This window comes from Elephas maximus, chromosome 23 (assembly GCF_024166365.1).
Source record: "Elephas maximus indicus isolate mEleMax1 chromosome 23, mEleMax1 primary haplotype, whole genome shotgun sequence".
NCBI classification, from domain to species: Eukaryota; Metazoa; Chordata; class Mammalia; order Proboscidea; family Elephantidae; genus Elephas; species Elephas maximus.
Window position 1 is genome coordinate 8154062 of NC_064841.1, and position 14346 is coordinate 8168407.

The following is a 14346-nucleotide window of genomic DNA, read 5'->3' on the forward strand; positions in this document are numbered from 1 at the left end:
TATGAGGCATATTAGCAATGAAGTCCAATCATTTTTTTGACAGGGGAGTTAAAATAATGATAACAGTCATGACAGAACGATGTGTGGAATGCAGCCTCTATGTGGTTATGGATCACCTGAACACCAGCATTCCAAAGTCAGGTGATGTACGTGAGCCTGCCATTGCTTAAGACATTATATTGACACAGATGACACAGGTCAGGGGGGTAAACCATGCAACTTTCTGCCATCAGCCAACAAGGGTGAAGCTCTCACATCAAGGAACCCTGGATATTTTGTAGCTAGTTCAGATCTACTGAGAGTTGGATTCTTATAAATATGACCTTTCTTAAACGTCTCAGGGAGCAATGAACTCCAATTAGCAAATCTGAACAGATGGACTTGATTCTAGAAGTATATACTGGTTGGAAAACATGGCTTTCTCAAGTGATCTGTCTATAGTAAAACATTCCATCTAGGATCTTTTTTTCCTTTTTTTAAAATCTTTCTTTTCTTTATCCTGCACACTTAGTACTGTGTGTCACCTCACCTCCCTTCCCACCAGTCCCCAGGTCCACCCCACTCTCACTCACTGGCCCCCAACACACCACCAATTTTATTCTTTCTGTCTTTCTTTTTCCTCTTTCTTCCTTTTCTTTCTCCCTCCTACCTAGCCCCATATGCCACCTCCCTCCCTTCCCACTAGACACTGCCACACTGCTGCATCTAGAGAGTCACCAATGCACAGGCCCACCACTACTCTGTGTCTGCCCTGGCAACACTGCTGGCCCCCAACAGGCTGCCATGTTGTTTCTCTTTCTCTCTTTTCTTTCTTTCTTTCTTTTCTTTCTCCTTCCCAGCTATCCCTGCACATCTCCTTGCCTCCCTTCATACCAGCCCCTGGGTCAGCCATGCCCCCATTCACCAGGCTCTACCATGCTGGCATTCTTTTCCTTTTTCTTTTTTGCTCTTTATTCCTTTTCTTTCTCCCTCCCACCTAATCCTATACACCGCCTCCCCCCTTGCCTCCAGCTCCTGTCATGCTGCTACAGCTAGAGCATCCCTGGCACTCAGGCCCACACAACCCCTACCCACTTCAAATGACCAGCTGCTGAACGGTGGTAAGTGCACCTGTAGCACTCCACATCTGACACCTGACCATCTGTTGAGGGGCTGTGAATCCACACTGCAGGACAAACAACAAAAGGCAGACAGTGCCCACCCAGTCCATCTTCAGCCACCTCACCAAACCAGTGTATAGCACAGAAAACTTGCCCTGTCTGCTGCTTCCCTGCTCATCAGACAAGGTGGTGAGAACTCTTGTGCCCACAGACAAGCAAGCAGCAAAGCATACCTGGCTTTCCCACCCTGATAAAATAAAACAAAACAAAAAAGCAGGATGAAACAAACTTACAATCAATAAATAAAGAAAACAATACCTTAATATCTCAGAGACAGCAGACAATATCAAAAAATACAAAAAAGGCAAGATAAAATGACTCCAGCAAGTGAACAAAATAAAGAATCAGATTACCTTCTGGCAGTGAAACTACATGCTATGGAATTCAAAACACTGATGTTTACAGCTCTTCAAGAGATTGGGAAAGAGATCAAGGAAAATACAGACAACACCAAGATAAAAATAGACAAAATCAAGGAAAACACAGACAAAGCAATAGAAGAATTCAGGAAAATAATACAAGAACAAAATGTCAAACTAAATGAACAATTAGCAATCAAACAAAAACAGCAACTAGAAATCCAAAAGATAAAAAACAAAATTTCATAAATTTAAACCTGACAAAGGTTTTAGGAGCAAATTTGAGACAATGGAAGACAGGATCAGAAAGATTGAAGACAAATACTTGGATACCCCTTTGTTTGAAGAAAAATCAGAGAAAAGAATGAAGAAAACCTAAGAATTATGTGGGACACAATCAAAGAAAAAGTTTGTGTGTGTTCAGAGTTTCAGAACCAGGTGAGAAAATGGAAAACACAAAGAAGATTGTTAAAGATTTGCTGGCAGAAAACTTTCCAAACATCATAAAATGTAAAAAGCTGACCGTACAAAAAGCCCAAAGAATTGCATATAGAATAGACTCCAAAAGAAAGTCACCAAGACATATCTAATCAAACTTGCCAAAACCAAAGACAAAGAAAGAATCCTGAGAGCAGCTGAAGAAAAACAAAAGGTCACTTACAAATAGGAAACAATAAGACTAAACTCTGATTACTTGGCAGAAACCATGCAGGCAAGAAGGCAATGGGATGACATATAAAACCTTGAGCTGAAAAAAAAAACAAAAAACAGCCAACCAAGAATAATACATCCTGCAAAACTCTCTCTCCAATACTATGGGGAAATCAGGACAGATACCAACCAAGGGAAGAAACTCTCAAAAACAAAACAAAGCTAAGAAACTTAAAACAAGGATGTTGACCTGTAAATGACAATAACATCAAAACAATAAAAGGGGGAATAAATGGTGTAGGTACAGAAATTTCAAATGGAAAAGTCCAGGCAATGTCAAGTAATAAAAGACTGGTTCATACTTTGGAAGATAAGGGTAAACGTCAAGGTAAACACAAAGAAAGTTAACAAACCTTCTCATCAACATAAAAAAAAAATAAAAACATAAAGACACAGTAAACACAAAGTCTATAATAATGAAAGAAAAGAAAATCCAAAAACGAAAGGAACTCAGCATAGGAAAGTAAGAGAAACAAGAAAATGTTACCACCACAAAAAAAAAAAAACAATAATGTGACAGCAATAAATTCATACCTATTGATAATCACGCTGAATGTAATGGCTTAAATGCACCTGTAAAGAGACAGAGTGGCACAAAGAATGAAAAAAAACCTGACCCATCAATATGCTGTCTACAAGAGACACACCTTAGACACAAAGGCACAAATACATTAAAAATCAAAAGATGGAAAAAATACATAAAGCAAACAGTAACCAAAAAAAAAAAGCAGCAGTGGCCATACTAATCTCAGATAAAACAGACTTTAAGGTAAAATCTCCATAAAGACAAGGAAGAACATTACGTAATGATTAAGAGCACAATCCAACGAGAAGACATAACCCTAATAAATATCTATGCACCCAAGGACAGGGCTCAAAATACATAAAACAAACTCTAGCAGCACTGAAAAGAGAAATAGACTGTTCTACAATAATAGTAGGAGACTTCAGGATACCGCTCTTGCTAAAGGACAGAACATCTAGAAAGAAACTTAACAAAGATACAGAAGATCTAAAGGCCAAAATCAAACAACTTGACCATATATATACATACATGTGTGTATATATATATGTGTGTGTGCGTGTGTATATATACATATATGTGTGTATATATATACATATATATAGAACAGTGCACTCAAAAGCAGCAAAATATTCTTTTCCAAGGCACATGGAACATTCTCCAGACTAGACCACATTTTAAGCCAAAAAGCAACCCCCAATAAAATCCAAAACATCAAAATAATACAAAGCATTCTCTCTGATCACAACTCCATAAAAGTAGAAATCAATAACAGGAGGATCAAGAAAAAAAAAAATCAAATTCGAGGAAACTTACCAACACCTTGTTTAAAAACAACTTATTGTGATAGAAGAAATCAAAGATGAAGTCAAAAAATCCCTAGAATCAAATGAAAATCAAAGCACATCATACCAAAACGTTTGGGACACAACAAAGGCGGTGCTCAGAGGCCAATTTATAGCAATAAATGCATGCATCAGAAAAGAAGGCCAGGCCAGAGTTAAAACATTAGCGCTACAACTCAAACTAATAGAGAACAGCAAAAGAAGTCCACAGGCACCAGAAGAAAGGAAACAATAAACACTGGAGCAGAAGTAAAAGAAATAGAGAACAGAAAAACAATAAAAAGAATCAACAAAACTAAAAGTTGGTTCTTGGAAAAGGTTAACAAAATCAACAAACCGTTGGCCAAACTGACAAAAGAAAAACAGAAGAGGAAGGAAATCACTGAAATAAGAAATGAGATGGGGGACATAAAAAAGACCCAACTGAAATAAAAAGGATCAAAGCAAATTACTGTGAAAAACTGTACTCCAACAAAATTTCAGAACCTAGACTAAATGGACAAATTTCTAGAAACACGCTACCTACCTAAACTAACGCAAACTGAGAGAAAATCTGAACAGGCCCATAACAAAAGTAATCGAAGACGTAATAAAAAGAAGCTCCCTCCACCTCCACCAAAGAAGCCCTGGCCCTAATGGCTTCACTGGAGAATTCCGACTAACATTCAGAGAAGAAATCACCGAGTACTACTCAAACTGTTTGGGAACATAGAAAAGGAAGAAATACTACCTATTTCATTCTATGAAGCCAACATACCCTGATACCAAAGGCAGGAAAAGACACCAAGAAAAAAAGAAAATTACAGACCAATATCCCCACAAGTCTCTCGGCTTCTCATACTGTGATGGCCTGTTACTGTTGTTAGGTGCCATCAAGTCAGTTCTGGCTCATAGTGACCCCTATGTACAACAGAACAAAGCGTGGCTCTGTCCTGCCCCACCCTACATTATGAATGAGTTCATGGTTGCAGCCTGTGTCAATCTATCTTGTTGGGGGTCTTCCTCTGTTTTGTTGATCCTCTGCTAAGCATGATGTCCTTCTCCAGGGACTGGTCCTTCCTGCTAACATGTCCAAAATATGTGAAACACAGCTTTGCCATCTTTGCTTCTAAGGAGCATTCTGGCTGTACTTCCTCCAAGACACATTTGTTCTTCTGGCAGTCGTGGTATATTCAATATTCTTCACCAACACCACAATTCAGAGGTGTCAATTCTTCAGTCTTTATTCATTGTCCACCTTTTGCATGCATATGAGGCAACTGAAAATACCGTGGCCTTGGTCAAGTGCACCTTAGTCCTTAAAGTGACTTTTTTTTTTTTTTTACCACTTTAAAGAGGTCCTTTTGTACAGATTTACCCAATGCGATGCTTCCTTTAATTTCTTGACCATTGCTTCCATGGGTGGTGATTGTGGATCCAAGTAAAATGAAATCCTTGACAATTTCAAACTTTTCTCCTGCTTACATGATGTTGCTTATTGGTCCAGTTGTGAGGATTTTTATTTCCTTTATGTTGAGGTGTAACCCATACTGAAGACTATAGTCTTTGGTTTTCATCAATAACTGCTTCAAGTCTTCTTCACTTTGAGCAAGGCAGGTGGTGCTGTCTGCATCTAGTAGGTTTTTAATGAGTCTTCCTCCAGTCCTGATGCTGCATTCGTCTTCATATAACCCAGGTTCTCGAATTATTTGTTCAGCATACAGATTGAATATGTACGGTAAAAGGATAAAACCCTGACACATACCTTTGCTGACTTTACACCACACAGTATCCCCTTGTTCTGCTTGGATGACTGCCTTTTGGTCTAGGTACAGGTTCTGCATGAGCACAATTAAGTGTCTGGCATTCTCATTCTTCACATTATTATGGATAATTTTTTATGATCCACACAGTTGAATACATTTGCATAGTCAATAAAACACAGGTAAACATCCTTCTGGTATTCTCTGCTTTCAGCCAGAATCCATCTGACATCAGCAATGATATCTGTCATTCTACATCCTCTTCTGAATTTGCCTTGAATTTCTGGAAGTTTCCTGTTGATGTACTGCTGCAACTGCTTTTGAATGATCTTCAGCAATTTTTTGTTTTGTGAGTGATATTAATGACGTTTATCCATAATTTCTGCATTTTGTTGAATCACCTTTCTTTGGAATGGGCACAAATATAGATCTCTTACAGTTGGTTGGTAAGGTAGCTGTCTTCCAAATTTCTTGGCATAGACAGGTGAGTGCTTTCATCGCAGCCTCCGTTTGTTGAAACATCTCAGTTGGTATTCCATCATTTCCTGGAGCCTTGTTCACGAATGCTTCTGGTGCAGCTTGAACTTCTTCCTTCAGTACAATTGGTTCTTAATCATATGCTACGTCTTGATATTGTTTGAACATCAACCAATTCTTTTTGGCACAGTGACTCTGTGTATTCCTTCCATCTTCTTTTGATGCTTCTTTGTCGATTAATATTTTCCCAGTAGAATCCTTCACTATTGCAACTTGAGACTTGAATTTTCTCTTCAGTTCCTTTAGCTTGAGAAATGCCAAGCATGTTCTTCTCTTTTGGTTTTCGAACTCCAGGTCTTTGCACATTTCATTATAATACTTTATTTTGTGTTCTTGAGCCACCTTTTGGAATCTTCTGTTCAGCGCTTTTACTTCATCATTTCTTCCATTTGCTTTAGCTACTCTATATTCAAGAGCGAGTTTCAGAGTATCTTCTGACATCCATTTAGGTCTTTTCTTTCTCTCCTGTCTTTTTAATGACCTCTTGCTTTCTTCATGTATGATGTCATTCCACAACTCATCTGGTCTTCAGTCATTAGTGTTTAATGAGACAAATCTGTTTTTTTTATTAACTTTTATTGAACTTCAAGTGAACGTTTACAAATCAAGTCAGTCTGTCACATATAAGTTTATATACACCTTACTCCCTACTCCCACTTGCTCTCCCCCTAATGAGTCAGCCCTTCCAGTCTCTCCTTTCGTGACAATTTTGCCAGCTTCCAACTCTCTCTATCCTCCCATCCCCCCTCCAGACAGGAGATGCCAACACAGTCTCAAGTGTCCACCTGATATAATTAGCTCACTCTTCATCAGCATCTCTCTCCCACCCACTGTTCAGTCCCTTTCATGTCTGATGAATTGTCTTCGGGGATGGTTCCTGTCCTGTGCCAACAGAAGGTTTGGGGACCATGACCGCCGGGATTCCTCTAGTCTCAGTCAGACCATTAAGTATGGTCTTTTTATGAGAATTTGGGGTCTGCATCCCACTGATCTCCGGCTCCCTCAGGGGTTCTCTGTTGTGCTCCCTGTGAGGGCAGCCATAGATTGTGGCCAGACGCCAACTAGTTCTTCTGGTCTCAGGATGATGTAGGTCTCTGGTTCATGTGGCCTTTTCTGTCTCTTGGGCTCTTAGTTGTCGTGTGACCTTGGTGTTCTTCATTCTCCTTTGATCCAGGTGGGTTGAGACCAATTGATGCATCTTAGATGGCCGCTTGTTAGCATTTAAGACCCCAGACGCCACAGTTCAAATTGGGATGCAGAATGTTTTCATAATAGAATTATTTTACCCATTGACTTAGAAGTCCCCTCAAACCATGGTCCCCAAACCCCCCCTTGCTCCGCTGACCTTTGAAGCATTCATTTTATCCCGGAAACTTCTTTGCTTTTGGTCCAGTCCAATTGAGCTGACCTTCCATGTATTGAGTGTTGTCCTTCCCTTCACCTAAAGCAGTTCTTATCTACTGATTAATCAGTAAAAAACCCTCTCCCTCCCTCCCTCCCTCTTCCCTTCGTAACCACAAAAGTATGTGTTCTTCTCAGTTTATACTATTTCTCAAGATTTTATAATAGTGGTCTTATACAATATTTGTCCTTTTGCCTCTGACTAATTTCGCTCAGCATAATGCCTTCCAGGTTCCTCTATGTTATGAAATGTTTCACAGATTCGTCACTGTTCTTTATCGATGCGTGGTATTCCATTGTGTGAATATACCACAATTTATTTACCCATTCATCCGTTGATGGACACCTTGGTTGCTTCCAGCTTTTTGCTATTGTAAACAGAGCTGTGATAAACATGGGTGTGCATATATCTGTTTGTGTGAAGGCTCTTGTATCTCTAGGGTATATTCCGAGGAGTGGGATTTCTGGGTTGTATGGTAGTTCTATTTCTAACTGTTTAAGATAACGCCAGACAGATTTCCAAAGTGGTTGTACCATTTTACATTCCCACCAGCAGTGTGTAAGAGTTCCAATCTCTCCGCAGCCTCTCCAACATTTATTATTTTGTGTTTTTTGGATTAATGCCAGCCTTGTTGGAGTGAGAGGGAATCTCATCGTAGTTTTAATTTGCATTTCTCTAATGGCTAATGATCGAGAGCATTTTTTCATGTATCTGTTGGCTGCCTGAATATCTTCTTTAGTGAAGTGCGTGTTCATGTCCTTTGCCCACTTCTTGATTGGGTTGTTTGTCTTTTTGTGGTTGAGTTTTGACAGAATCATGTAGATTTTAGAGATCAGGCACTGGTCGGAGATGTCATAGCTGAAAATTCTTTCCCAATCTGTAGGTGGTCTTTTTACTCTTTTGGTGAAGTCTTTAGATGAGCATAGGTGTTTGATCTTTAGGAGCTCCCAGTTATCTGGTTTCTCTTCGTCATTTTTGGTAACGTTTTGTATTCTGTTTATGCCTTGTATTAGGGCTCCTAAGGTTGTCCCTATTTTTTCTTCCATGATCTTTATTGTTTTAGTCTTTATGTTTAGGTCTTTGATCCACTTGGAGTTAGTTTTTGTGTTTGGTGTGAGGTATGGGTCCTGTTTCATTTTTTTGAAATGGATATCCAGTTATGCCAGCACCATCTGTTAAAAAGACTATCTTTTCCCCAATTAACTGACACTGGGCCTTTGTCAAATATCAGCTGCTCATATGTGGATGGATTTATATCTGGGTTCTCAATTCTGTTCCATTGGTCTATGTGCCTGTTGTTGTACCAATACCAGGCTGTTTTGACTACTGTGGCTGTATAATAGCTTCTGAAATCAGGTAGAGTGAGGCCTCCCACTTTCTTCTTCTTTTTCAGTAATGCTTTTCTCATCCGAGGCTTCTTTCCCTTCCATATGAAGTTGGTGATTTGTTTCTCTATCCCCTTAAAATATGACATTGGAATTTGGATCGAAAGTGCATTGTATGTATAGATGGCTTTTGGTAGAATAGACATTTTTACTATGTTAAGTCTTCCTATCCATGAGCAAGGTATGTTTTTCCACTTAAGTATGTCCTTTTGAATTTCTTGTAGTAGAGCTTTGTAGTTTTCTTTGTATAGGTCTTTTACATCCTTGGTAAGATTTATTCCTAAGTATTTTATCTTCTTGATGGCTACTGTGAATGGTATTGATTTGGTGATTTCCTCTTCGATGTTCTTTTTGTTGATGTAGAGGAATCCAAGTGATTTTTGTATGTTTATCTTATAACCTGAGACTTTGCCAAACTCTTCTATTAGTTTCAGTAGTTTTCTGGAGGATTCCTTAGGGTTTTCTGTGTATAAGATCATGTCATCTGCAAATAGAGATAATTTTACTTCCTCCTTGCCAATCCGGATGCCCTTTATTTCTTTGTCTAGCCTAATTGCTCTGGCTAGGACTTCTAGCACAATGTTCAATAGGAGCGGTGATAAAGGGCATCCTTGTCTGGTTCCCGTTCTCAAGGGAAATGCTTTCAGGTTCTCTCCATTTAGAGTGAAATTGGCTGTTGGCGCATAGATGCCCTTTATTATGTTGAGGAATTTTCCTTCAATTCCTATTTTGGTGAGAGTTTTTATCATAAATGGGTGTTGGACTTTGTCAAATGCCTTTTCTGCATTAATTGATAAGATCATGTGGTTTTTGTCTTTTGTTTTATTTATGTGGTGGATTACATTAATGGTTTTTCTAATATTAAACCAGCCTTGCATACCTGGTATAAATCCCACTTGGTCGTGGTGAATTATTTTTTTGATATGTTGTTGAAATCTATTGGCTAGAATTTTGTTGAGGATTTTTGCATCTATGTTCATGAGGGATATAGGTCTGTAATTTTCTTTTTTTGTAATGCCTTTACCTGGTTTTGGTATCAGGGAGATGGTGGCTTCATAGAATGAGTTGGGTAGTTTTCCGTCATTTTCTATGCTTTGAAATACCTTTAGTAGTAGTGGTGTTAACTCTTCTCTGAAAGTTTGGTAGAACTCTGCAGTGAAGCCATCCGGGCCAGGGCTTTTTTTTTGTTGGGAGTTTTTTGATTACCGTTTCAATCTCTTTTTTTGTTATGGGTCTATTTAGTTGTTCTACTTCTGAATGTGTTAGTTTAGGTAGATAGTGTTTTTCCAGGAATTCATCCATTTCTTCTAGGTTTGCAAATTTGTTAGAGCACAATTTTTTGTAATAATCTGATATGATTCTTTTAATTTCAGTTGGGTCTGTTGTGATGTGGTCCTTCTCGTTTCTTATTTGGGTTATTTGTTTCCTTTCCTGTATTTCTTTAGTCAGTCTAGCCAATGTTTTATCAATTTTGTTAATTTTTTCAAAGAACCAGCTTTTGGCTTTGTTAATTCTTTCAATTGTTTTTCTGTTCTCTAATTCATTTAGTTCAGCTCTAATTTTTATTATTTGTTTTCTTCTGGTGCCTGATGGGTTTTTTTGTTGCTCACTTTCTATTTGTTCAAGTTGTTGGGACAGTTCTCTGATTTTGGCTCTTTCTTCTTTTTGTATGTGTGCATTTATCGATATAAATTGGCCTCTGAGCACTGCTTTTGCTGTGTCCCAGAGGTTTTGATAGGAAGTATTTTCATTCTCGTTGCTTTCTATGAATTTCCTTATCCCCTCCTTGATGTCTTCTATAACCCAGTCTTTTTTCAGGAGGGTATTGTTCAGTTTCCAAGTATTTGATTTCTTTTCCCTAGTTTTTCTGTTATTGATTTCTAGTTTTATTGCCTTGTGGTCTGAGAAGATGCTTTGTAATATTTCAATGTTTTGGACTCTGCAAAGGTTTGTTTTATGACCTAATATGTGGTCTATTCTAGAGAATGTTCCATGTGTACTAGAAAAAAAAGTATACTTTGCAGCAGTTGGGTGGAGAGTTCTGTATAAGTCAATGAGGTCAAGTTGGTTGATTGTTGTAATTAGGTCTTCCGTGTCTCTATTGAGCTTCTTACTGGATGTCCTGTCCTTCTCCGAAAGTGGTGTGTTGAAGTCTCCTACTATAATTGTGGAGGTGTCTATCTCACTTTTCAATTCTGTTAATATTTGATTTATGTATCTTGCAGCCCTGTCATTGGGTGCATAAATATTTAATATGGTTATGTCTCCCTGATCAATTGTCCCTTTTATCATTATGTAGTGCCCTTCTTTATCCTTTGTGGTGGATTTAAGTCTAAAGTCTATTTTGCCAGAGATTAATATTGCTACTCCTCTTCCTTTTTGCTTATTATTTGCTTGATATATTTTTTCCATCCTTCGAGTTTTAGTTTGTTTGTGTCTCTAAGTCTAAGGTGTGTCTCTTGTGGGCAGCATATAGACGGATCGTGTTTCTTTATCCAGTCCGAGACTCTCTGTCTCTTTATTGGTGCATTTAGTCCATTTACATTCAGCATAATTATAGATAAATAAGTGTTTAGTGTTGTCATTTTGATGCCTTTTTATGTGTGTTGTTGACAATTTCATTTTTCCACATACTTTTTTGTGCTGAGACGTTTTTCTTAGTAAATTGTGAGATCCTCATTTTTGTAGTGTTTGACTTCATGTTTGTTGAGTCGTTACGTTTTTCTTGGCTTTTATCTTGAGTTATGGAGTTGTTATACCTCTTTGTGGTTACCTTAATATTTACCCCTCTTTTTCTAAGTAAAAACCTAACTTGTATTGTTCTATATCGCCTTGTATCACTCTCCATATGGCAGTTCTATGCCTCCTGTATTTAGTTCCTCTTTTTGATTATTGTGATCTTTTACATATTGACTTCAAGGATTCCCTGTTATGAGCATTTTTTTTTAATTAATCTTAATTTGTTTTTGTGATTTCCCTATTTGAGTTGATATCAGAATGTTCTGTTTTGTGACCTTGTGTTGCGCTGGTATCTGATATTATTGGTTCTCTGACCAAACAATATCCTTTAGTATTTCTTGTAGCTTTGGTTTGGTTTTTGCAAATTCTCTAAACTTGTGTTTATCTGTAAATATCTTAATTTCGCCTTCATATTTCAGAGAGAGTTTTGCTGGATATATGATCCTTGGCTGGCAGTTTTTCTCCTTCAGTGCTCTGTATATGTCATCCCATTCCCTTCTTGCCCGCATGGTTTCTGCTGAGTAGTCTGAACTTATTCTTACTGATTCTCCCTTGAAGGAGACCTTTCTTTTCTCCCTGGCTGCTTTTAAAATTTTCTCTTTATCTTTGGTTTTGGCAAGTTTGATGATAATATGTCTTGGTGTTTTTCTTTTTGGATCAATCTTAAATGGGGTTCGATGAGCATCTTGGATAGATATCCTTTCGTCTTTCATGATGTCAGGGAAGTTTTGTGTCAGCAGATCTTCAACTATTTTCTCTGTGTTTTCTGTCCTCCCTCCCTGTTCTGGGACTCCAATCACACGCAAGTTATCCGTCTTGATAGAGTCCCACATGATTCTTAGGGTTTCTTCATTTTTTTTTAATTCTTTTATCTGATTTTTTTTTCAGCTACGTTGGTGTTAATTCCCTGGTCCTCCAGATTTCCCAGTCTGCATTCTAATTGCTCGAGTCTGCTCCTCTGACTTCCTATTGCGTTGTCTAATTCTGTAATTTTATCGTTAATCTTTTGGATTTCTACATGCTGTCTCTCTATGGATTCTTGCAATTTATTAATTTTGCCACTATGTTCTTGAATAATCTTTTTGAGTTCTTCAACTGTTTTATCAGTGTGTTCCTTGGCTTTTTCTGCAGTTTGCCTTATTTCGTTTGTGATGTCTTGAAGCATTCTGTAAACTAGTTTTTTATATTCTGTATCTGATAATTCCAGGATTGTATCTTCATTTGGAAAAGATTTTGATTCTTTTGTTTAGGGGGTTGTAGAAGCTGTCATGGTCTGCTTCTTTATGTGGTTTGATATCGACTGCTGTCTCTGAGCCAGTTTATTCTATAATGCTCACTGAGTCTTATCTTGTTTTGTTTTCTTTCAATATACGTGGATGGGCTGCTAGATTGTGCTGTCTTGTTTGTTGTAGCCCTTGACTTACTTATGACCTATTACCAGCTGGTTTGGGCTGTTGCCAGATATATATGCCTGAGTCTATTCACTATTCTTGAGTAGAATCTGATTTTGGGTCATCAAGTGTGTGCTGCACCCTAACACCTATCCACCTCAAGAAGTAGTGGTGATAGTTGTGTGCACCAGATTTTATTAGCAGCTGGGGTTCACCCTCCAGGGGGACAGGATGCTGACAGGCTTCCCCCAAGTGTCAGTGAGGTAGGTGTGTCTCTATTCCTGTAGCACCTTGGTGGAGGGCACTGCAGCTGTACCTTAGGCCCCCAATGCAAGTACCTCTACTGACTGGTAGGTGTCACCCTCCTTAGACCCCTAAGGCAGGAGGCTAGGTGGTCTTGGGGGAGCTTCAGCCCTCAGTTCCCTGTTGTGGGTCAGTTAGGGCTCTGCTGAATAAGCAGAGATATCAGACCTGGGAAACTTGTTTTTCCAGAAAATCCACTAAAAAAAATGCAGTCAGATCCCTATCAGAACTGCCTTTGGAGTATAACCGCCACCTTGTTCCCTGTAAGGATGAAAGTCCGAGATTTGGATCATATATGCTTGGCTGTAGCTGGTTCTGTTTTTAGTCCAATTAGGGATGGATTTTTGGTCCCTGGGTTTTTTTTTCTCTCAGGCTGCAGGAATTGATGGAATATCAATTGAGATGTTTCAACAAACAGAGGCAGCGCTGGAGGTGCTCACTCGTCTATGCCAAGAAATATGGAAGACAGCTTCCTGGCCAACTGACTGGAAGAGATCCATATTTTTGCCTATTCCCAAGAAAGGTGGCCCAACTGAAAGTGGAAATTATAGAACAACATCATTAATATCACACACAAGCAAAATTTTGCTGAAGATCATTGAAAAACGGGTGCAGCAGTATATCGACAGGGAACTGCCAGAAATTCAGGCCGGTTTCAGAAGAGGATGTGGAACCAGGGATATCATATGGATCCTGGCTGAAAGCAGAGAATATCAGAAGAGTGTTTACCCGTGTCTTATTGACTATGCAAAGGCATTCGACTGTGTGGTTCATAACAAATTATGGATAGCACTGCAAAGAATGGGAATTCCAGGACACTTAACTGTGCTCATGAGGAAACTTTACATAGACCAAGAGGCAGTTGTTCGGACAGAACAAGGGGATGCTGATTGGTTTAAAGCCAGGAAAGGTGTGTGTCAGTGTTGTATTCTTTCACCATATCTATTTAATCCGTATGCTGAACAAATAATACGAGAAGCTGGACTATATGAAGACAAAGGGGGCATTAGGATTGGAGAAAGACTCATTAACAACCTACGTTATGCAGATGACACAACCTTGCTTGCTGAAAGTGAAGAAGACTTGAAGCACTTTCTAATGAAGATCAAAGACCACAGCCTTCAGTATGGATTACACCTCAATGTAAAGAAAGCAAAAATCCTCACAACCGGACCAATGAGCAACATCATGATAAACGGAGGAAAGATTGAAGTTGTCAAGGATTTCATTTTACTTGGGTCCACAATCA